The following is an 8,673-nucleotide window of genomic DNA, read 5'->3' on the forward strand; positions in this document are numbered from 1 at the left end:
ACACCATCCACCTTAGGTCATTTTAATCATGTGTAATTAGTAGGTGATTAGTGTGGAATTAGCATCATTGCCATAGAGAGCTTGGGTCTCCCAAAATCTCAACATCACTGTCATGAGCCATCACCGTAACCTTGTGAATAGCATCAGGCGTAGCAAACGTGGAAAAAGTAGAAATGGTGGACACCTGTAGGACTAGTGTAGGCTACCCCAACGGCCTTTGGAAATGGCCAATAAGCATGAGGGAGATGTATAAATGTGAGTGTAAAAGGTAATGGTTCTGGTCTTCTTTGTGACAGGGTCAAAGTAGTTGGTGTAGCATAATGGTTCTTGTCTTCTGTGATAGGGTCAAAGTTTCTCGTGTAGGCTAGGAAGAAAATCTTCCTTAGGCCCAAACGAAAAGGAGTTTCCTTGAAAAATGTTTAGGCTACCTTTGTTGTTGCATCAAAGTCTACTTGTTTTGCAAGAATCCCCTCCCAAGTAGCCTTACATCTAGGAAGAATACTTGGAACAATCCCCTCCCAAGTAGCCTAACATCTTTAAAATGGAGTGCGAAGATGGAGGGCAAGATCGCTACTACCCAATTAAGGGCCTAGATATACGATCGGTGATCAAGGATTTTTCCAATGAAAATCGTCTTGGATTATTTTTCCAATGAAAATCGTCTTAGAGTCTTGAATATTTCTGGTGAAGAGGATGTTTCGCACGGTCAGAGGGGATTAATTAGCATGATGCTAATAAAAAAAGAGGACGACTTGAACGCTATTTAAGAGTAATCCGTTATCGAGACAAAAAATCAGAAGAGGCATCCAAGCCAAGCACGGGAGGGGCAAGGAGCGGAGAAGGGAGGCAACAAGGAAGATGGAGAGGAGTATGGCTAGTAGGATGGTGGAGGAAAAGGCAATATTAAAGAGGTGTGAGGTGGACGAAGAGCATAGGGGCAGACATGCAAAGGGGAGGGTAGTGAACGGCAAGGTTAGAAGAGAAGACATGAAGCACGCAGAACAGGGAGCTTCACGACGCTGTATCCTAGACTTGAGCTGTTGCACCCATATGGATACCAAACAGTCGAGGACAAGTGTAATCTTACCGAGATAATATTTTTAATTAGCAAGCTAGATAAGATAATCAAATTTTAAACACAATTGGCAAGATTCATAGTTTGTGAGCCCATGTATTTTTTTGCGAATCACGTAAGAAAACAATGCCATTAATCAAAAGGGATTCATGCTAAGCGTAGTTCATTCATGAGAGTGTGTGTATAAATTGGCGGCGTGTAATTATATTCTAATAATGTAAAAAACAAGTTTTAAAACTTGGTTACACAATTGGCCAATCATGTAAGACAAGAAAACAGTGTCAAAAGAAATATTCACGAGTGTGTGCACTTGTGGCAGTCTAAGAAAGGGTTTTGCCGACGCTGGCGATGAGGCTTTCCACCTCATCCTTATCGATGCCGAAGGCTGTCTCTAGCACCTCCTCCGGGAGGGGTGGGTAGGCGTCGAAGAGAGCGGCGGCGAGCTGCGAGGTGCCCGGGTTCTGGCTATTGAGGGCGGAGATGGCGAGGGCGGAGTGGTCCTTGTCGGGGTTGAGCTGGAAATGCACAAGGCCGCGAGGGAAGACAAAGAGATCGCCGGGGGAGAGGGTCTGCTGAAAGAGGGTATTGTTGGGCGTGGCGGTGACGAAGCCCACCTTGAGCGTGCCCTTGGCCAGGAAGAGCACCTCGGTGGCGCGGGGATGAACGTGGGGCGGGTTTAATCCCTTGGGGTCGAAGTCGATGCGGGCGATGGACAGGCCCTGCGTGTTGAGAGCAAAGAAGTTGGCTGCGCTGGCCAGGTTGACGGACACGCCCAGCCCTTTGATAGGTTTGGCGGGATACTCAAGCATCGTGAACTTGAAGTCGGCGTCCTGCACCTCATTGGCTGGCTTGCAGGTGAACCCGTTGAGGGTGATCATGCTGGTGTTATCCGCCACACAGAAGTCCTGCAGAGGGTCTCCATCGGCGGCCCTCACTTGTTGTATGAGCGGAGACATGAGCATGACTAGTGCCAGTAGAAGCAAGCTGCTGGCTGCTGCTGCTGCCATATTGGTTTGCGGATGGAGGGAATGCGATGATGAGGAGGGAAAGCTGTGAGCGCCCTGGGATATAATTGGAGATGATCAGAATAGATCCTCATGCGCCAGACGTGGTATTTATATGCTGCAGCGGGAAAGAACAAGTCTAATTATCCGCTCGCTCGCTCTCGAAGGAACCAGTCCTATCCGCTCCAAGAAAGAGTCGCCGCTTCGACAGACCCAGTCCCCGTTCGATCCCCGCTGTCGGAATTGAGGTAGGACGTCACCGCTGATTGACGTAGTCTCCAATTGCCGCCCATGTCAAACCGATGTTGACATCCGCATTCCAGAACCTTGTGGTTTATGTTGTATCCTTCGCATTGATGATCGCTGGTTTATGTCACGCCGGCCATAGGTGCCACGCAGTTGAAGGAGACAACATAATTTGTTCGTTGAAAGAGAGAGAGAGAGAGGGACGAGAGTGTGTGAGGGAGACAGAGAAGTGGTAGTACCACCAACTTCCTAAACTATGTACATAAGTATTTAAGATGAGATTAGATTTTCTTATGCTCAGCTTCCCAAGGATTTACGTTCTCTCTTGGAAGGGCAAGTAAACCTTCAAAGTTTTGGCTCACTGCTGCTAAGCTAATGCTGTAGAGATGGGACCACAAGGGTATGGATTCTAGCTTGCTTTTCTTTTCTAGGATGAATCTTTTTTTATTGGGTTTGTGTAGAGAGAGAGAGAGAGAGAGAGCAGATGTGATAATAGTTGATACATACCACACTTCCTTTCTGTTTTTATTTGTGCAAGCCCTCACACATGTAGAGAAAGAAGGCATATTTTTCTTTGGATATTTCGGAGTTTTGTAAGTGTCCACTACTGTGTGAACAACCTCTTCATAAGAGGACATAACATGGGGCCGTGGTGCCTATATAAGCCATTGTACATGGTGGAAGTATTATGATAATACAATTATTGCTGTGCTATGTAAGCTTTCTCTATTGTTGGTTATCACATCCTCATTGTACATGGTGGAAGTATTATCATAATACAATTTAAATTATACAATTATTGCTGTGCTATGTAAGCTTTCTCGATTGTTGGCTATCACATCCTCATTGTACATGGTGGAAGTATTATCATAATACAATTCAAATTATACAATTATTGTTGTGCTATGTAAGCTTTCTCTATTGTTGGCTATCACATCCTTCTCTCTCTCTCTCTCTCTCTCTCTCTCTCTCTCTCAGCACCATTTCCATGGCTTGAACCTCCATCTCCATCTCTCTTTGCACAAGTTCTGGTCCTACACTTGCATTATGAACATCTTCCACCCACCATAACATGAGCTCTTATCATGTGGATACTAATACAATATCAAAGCCCTGATCCATAATACTCCCATTAATCAACTTTCATTAGTAAAAATCCTTCTTCTCATCTTTACCTAAGCACACTCTATCAATGTTTTGCTTTGTTCTCCCTCTACGGAGCATCACTTTTTGAGATTTTTAGTGTGTTTTGAAGATAACACATAGCTACCTCATCACCTAAAGGGGCTTATCTCAACTTAAAGAAAAGGCAGGGAAAAATATATCTCAAACCAATAAAAAAACATATATATTAGGGGTGACATGGAAAATTGATCAATTAATTTTAGGGCCTTCTAACTAGTGGTACAAACAAACCACGTCTTAAGCTTCACTACAACACGTCGAGGGAACAACTATCTATATATCTATTAGTATAGAGCTCTATATCTCTTTGCATAGAGATCTTATGGTCTATGCATATAGCTCTTACATCTCTCATGCTCGCTATGCTTTTACTTGTGCCTTGATTACTTGACTAGGGCTCATTTGGCTAGTGCTCATGCATGCTATGCTTTTTCTTGTGCCTTGATTAACCTAGGGAGGGCTCGCCTTGTGACCAAGCTGCTTTACTTTCCCGTGCGCCTAGCCTTACTACACATCATTGCCTCCTACGGTCCTCTCACTACAACAAACCCCCTGCCTTAGCAAGATGGGCCCAAAATGACAGGTTTTTGCAAACACGTCATTTAAATGATGACAAATCTTGCATAAACGATGCATTCTGAAGGTGAGAATGTTGTGTCGCGCTAACCCCGTCGCACTCATGGTTGCATAAGCAACACCTTACTACGCATCAGATAAAGGATGCCTGAAGCAACACTTGTAAACAACAAAGCATCGCTTAAGTGACATTATAATAGATGCATTGCTTACACAATGCCTTGGAAAGTTAAAAAAAAACCCAAAATAGATGGCTCCTGTGAATTCGGAGGAGCCATTTGCTTGAAGTTCCATCAACGCACGATCGCCATCCCTGCCGCCATCTCGTTGCTTCTCTACCAGTCCCCGCCCTTAGCTCAGGCCGTCCTACCAGGTCAGTGGGTGTGTGTGTGTGTGTGAGAGAGAGAGAGAGAGAGAGAGAGAGAGAGAGGTGATGTGAGAGAGGGATGTGTGTGTGTGTGTGTGTGTGTGTAAGGGAGAGAGGTGTGTGTGTGTGTGTGTGTGTGTGTGTAAGGGAGAGAGAGGTGTGTGTGTGTGAGTGAGTGAGTGAGAGATAAATGTGTGTGCGTGTGTGTGTGTGTGAGAGAGAGAGAGAGAGAGAGAGAGAGAGAGGTGATGTGAGAGAGGCATGTGTGTGTGCATGTAAGAGAGAGAGAGAGAGAGAGAGAGAGAGAGAGAGAGAGAGGTGTGATGTGTGTGTGTGTGAGTGAGAGAGATGTGTGGGTGCATGTGTGAATGAGAGAGAGAGAGAGAGAGAGAGAGAGGTGAATGAGTGAGAGAAAGGGAGAGAGTGTAAGAGAAAGGTGTGATCAGCAAGTTGGACATCGGGAAGGCGGCGTCCCCTACATGTAGGCAGTTAGAGTCACCCCAAGAATTCTCTAGCTTGTTACCAAAATGCTCTAGATGCGCTTTAAGGCTCATCCATGTAAGAGAGATAGAGAGAGAGAGATTGAAGTAAGCAAATGTGTTTATGCATGAGAGAGTGAGAGAGGTTAGAGAGAGAGTGAGAGAAATAGAGAAGAGAGTGAGAGAAAGAGAGAAGAGGGAGTGAGAAGAGAGATTGAGAGGCAGAAGGGAGATATGGAGATATAGATAGAGAGTGTGTGTTTAAGAATGAGGAAGGGAAAAAATGAGGGTTGAGAGAGAGAGAGAAAGAGATTTTAAATACATTGAACCATCTCAAGAGTTTTAGAATGAGGATTACTATAAATCATCTTGAAGAAATTATGATGGTACCACAAGTCATTTACCATTGAGGCGAATGACATATTCTAGCACTTATATAAGTAAATAGTTGAGTTTTGAGATAATAAAGTGTAGACATGAATGTATGATATATCTTTAAATTAATGATAAATTGGTGACCTTGTGGTGGAGGATGCTCATTTGGCCGTCGCATGTACGAAAGGTGGTCTAACAAAGCATTTTTTAAATGCCAAACTTCCTACATGTATGTGCATCTAATTATGTACGTGTATATTCATATTAGATGTACCTAAAAAAGTGTTTCTTGATGTGAGACTCATCTCAATTCTAACAGAAAGTCATCCCACATATAGTATTGAAAGCTGCCTCTCTCGATCTTAAAAGAGGGTCATCCCACGGACACACACACGCACAAACACACACACATGCATGCACACAAATTCGCTTTTATCAGCTTACTCCCTCAATTTATTTATCTTACTTAAACACAAACACACATACATTTATATCTAGATATTCTCTCTCTCTCTCTCTCTCTCTCTCTCTCTCTCACACACACACACACACACACACACACACACACACACACACACATACACACACACATGCGGGTCCGACACACACGCACACACACATATTAAAGGCAATGTGTGATCCTAGAACCCATACCCTAAACCCTAACTCCTAGACCCTAGACTCAAAACCCAAAACCCAAAACCCAAAACCCAAAACCTCAAATCCTTAAGCTCTAAACCATAAACCTTAAGCTCTAATCTCTTAAATACTATTTAAGGATTGGGAGAAATTCATAATGAGTTGAGATCATTTTTCTAAAATGTAGGAACCTACTTTATGAATTTGTAACTTGTTTGGATTATAGTACTAGATATATCTCTACTTACGGTGATTTATCAAATATATTAAAGATTATTTTTATCACTTTAATAATTTTCTAAGGTCTACCACACACAGTCATGAAGACATGCCTTAGAAGAGAAATGCTAAAAATGGTTATTGGTGTAGGGTCTTCATTTGGATGATTTTCTCAATATTTGATAAAAGCCCCAAATTCCTGATGCGGTAGCAATTGTAATTAGACCAACTTTACCCTACTTTTTGAAAAGCCCCAATTTAATTTCTTGTGGCATCGGGAGCTTTAATTTGTTGACCTTTTTCCATATTTGAGAAAAGCCTCAAATTTCTATTGAAGCAATGCCTCTAATTTTTGGATTATGCTATCACCCCTTAAGAGCATATGTAAGAGGAATCAATTAAAGAATCAAATGAAGGGGGTGGATATATATGAGAATAGCAACTCACTAATCAATGATTTGGAACCGACAAACTTCAAAACACTCAAGGTACTTAGGGTGTATCACTCGATTAGTAAATGGTTTGCATTCAAACTTAAGATGTGGTTAGTTTGTACAATTAGTTAGAATGCCCTAAAATTAATTGATCAATTTTACATGTCACCCCTGATATCTATGTTTTTGCATTGGTTTGTGATGCATTTTCTCCCATCTTTTCTTTAAGTTGGGATAAGCCCCTTGAGGTGATCAGGTAGTTGTGTGTTATCTTCAAAACACACTAAAAATCTCAAAGAGTGATGCTCTGTAGAGGGAGAACAGAGAAAAACATTGATAGAGTGTGCTTAGGCAAAGAGGAAAAGAAGGCTTTTACTAATGAAAGTTGATTAATGGGAGTAGTATGGATCAAGGCTCTCATATTGTATTAGTGTCAACATGTTTAGAGCTCATGTTATTACGGTCAGTGCAAGATGTTCATGACGCGAGTGTAGGAGTAGAACTTGTGTAATAAATATATAGAAACGTACATGATAGAGGATATAGAGACAAACCATAATTTGAAAATATAAATAGAAATAGACTACATTTTAGGACATGGGTTTCTCCATATCTTATACAATACAATTAGTTTTTGATCTAATGCATCACAGTTAGGCTTGAATTTTTGCTAGAAATGTGAATGAAATGCATCAAGCTTTGGCATGGATTATGCTTCAATAGTATGTATACCAAATTTTAATGCAGTTGCAAATCCTATAAATTATAGTACAAGGGGAGATCCTCCCCAAAACACTATTGGTATCATGGGACCAGAGCTCACGCTATGATGGGTTGGAAAATGTCTATGATGTGAGGAGGATGTGAGTGTAGGAGAAGAAGTTGTGCAAAAAGTGATGGAGATCAGGCCATGTACATGGTGCTCGTTTGTGTGTGTGTGTGAGAGAGAGAGATAGAGATTAAAAGATAGAGAGAGATGTGATAGCCAACAATTGACAGAGACTCCACATCACAATAATGTTTGTATTATGATAATAAATCCACCATGTGTAATTATTCATATAGGCACCAAATCCCTATCTTAATCACACACCACTAGACATTTAATAGCCTCCAAAATATCCAACAAATGCCCTTCGGAGTGGAGTGTCTACTAACAGTGAGACTTGACCTTCGGTATGATGATTTGGGCTCTTAGATTGCAATCATAATGATGCCAACATGTTAAACTCTCATGTCACACACCTGATACAAGAGCTTGACCATACATAATGACTATATTATTCTATCCATAAACATCTCCCCTACCTCTAGGTAGAGAAAGTAGGGAAAAGGAGCCAAGCCTTTTATAGAAGGCTTAGAAAAACGATATCCAAAATATTGAGATTTTGGGGGACTTCTCGAGTAAAGAACTCATGACTATAAAATACTCAGTTTTTGGTGGCCATCATTGTTGAGATATCGAGATCAACTAGTGCTAACGGACATTGGTGACTCGCCTTGATGATAGCTTCTGCACTTATGTCACTGGCACAATTGGTGCGATTATTTGTTGATATGCCACCATTGGATGACAGGCTGTGTGACAGCCACTTTGAAGTACTATAGCTATGTCATAGTTATACCGCCAGCTCATATAGTTGGGTTCACAATATAGACTGACCACTTTGTGTATGTGGTTGCAAGACAATACTTTCCCTTTATGTACATACTCTTACCTTTTAGTTATATGGTTGTAGAGAAGAGAAGAAGAAAGAAGAAAATTCAGCCATCCATGTCTCTTGTGTCTTGCAGTCTCTTGTATGTGTGTGTTTTTGCTTTGCACCAAGGAACTCAAGCTCTCTCTCTCCCCCACATTCTCTTTAATCTTGGGCATAGAATCCATAACTCCTGCATAACTAGAAGATGATTTTGGAAGTCTAAAAAACTCTCCCCATGTTGATGCATTATTGATGATGACCTTCTTTTGACATCATTTCCCGGTGATAGGGCTATCATTTTAGGCTTAGGGAACAAGGGAGAGCACCCATATATGTTAATGCTTGATTTGGAAGCTATAATGAAGGATTTTGTT

General features: G+C 41.7%; 1 pseudogene; it reads right to left on the reverse strand.

Annotated features, from left to right (window-relative positions):
- Nucleotides 1-1,395: 1,395 nt before the first annotated feature.
- LOC147626422 (germin-like protein 8-2 pseudogene) lies at nucleotides 1,396-2,082 on the reverse strand (annotated as a pseudogene).
- Nucleotides 2,083-8,673: the final 6,591 nt, after the last annotated feature.

The sequence above is a fragment of the Cibotium barometz genome, chromosome 22, assembly GCF_041138505.1.
Source record: "Cibotium barometz isolate CiBa-2024 chromosome 22, ASM4113850v1, whole genome shotgun sequence".
NCBI lineage: Eukaryota > Viridiplantae > Streptophyta > Polypodiopsida > Cyatheales > Cibotiaceae > Cibotium > Cibotium barometz.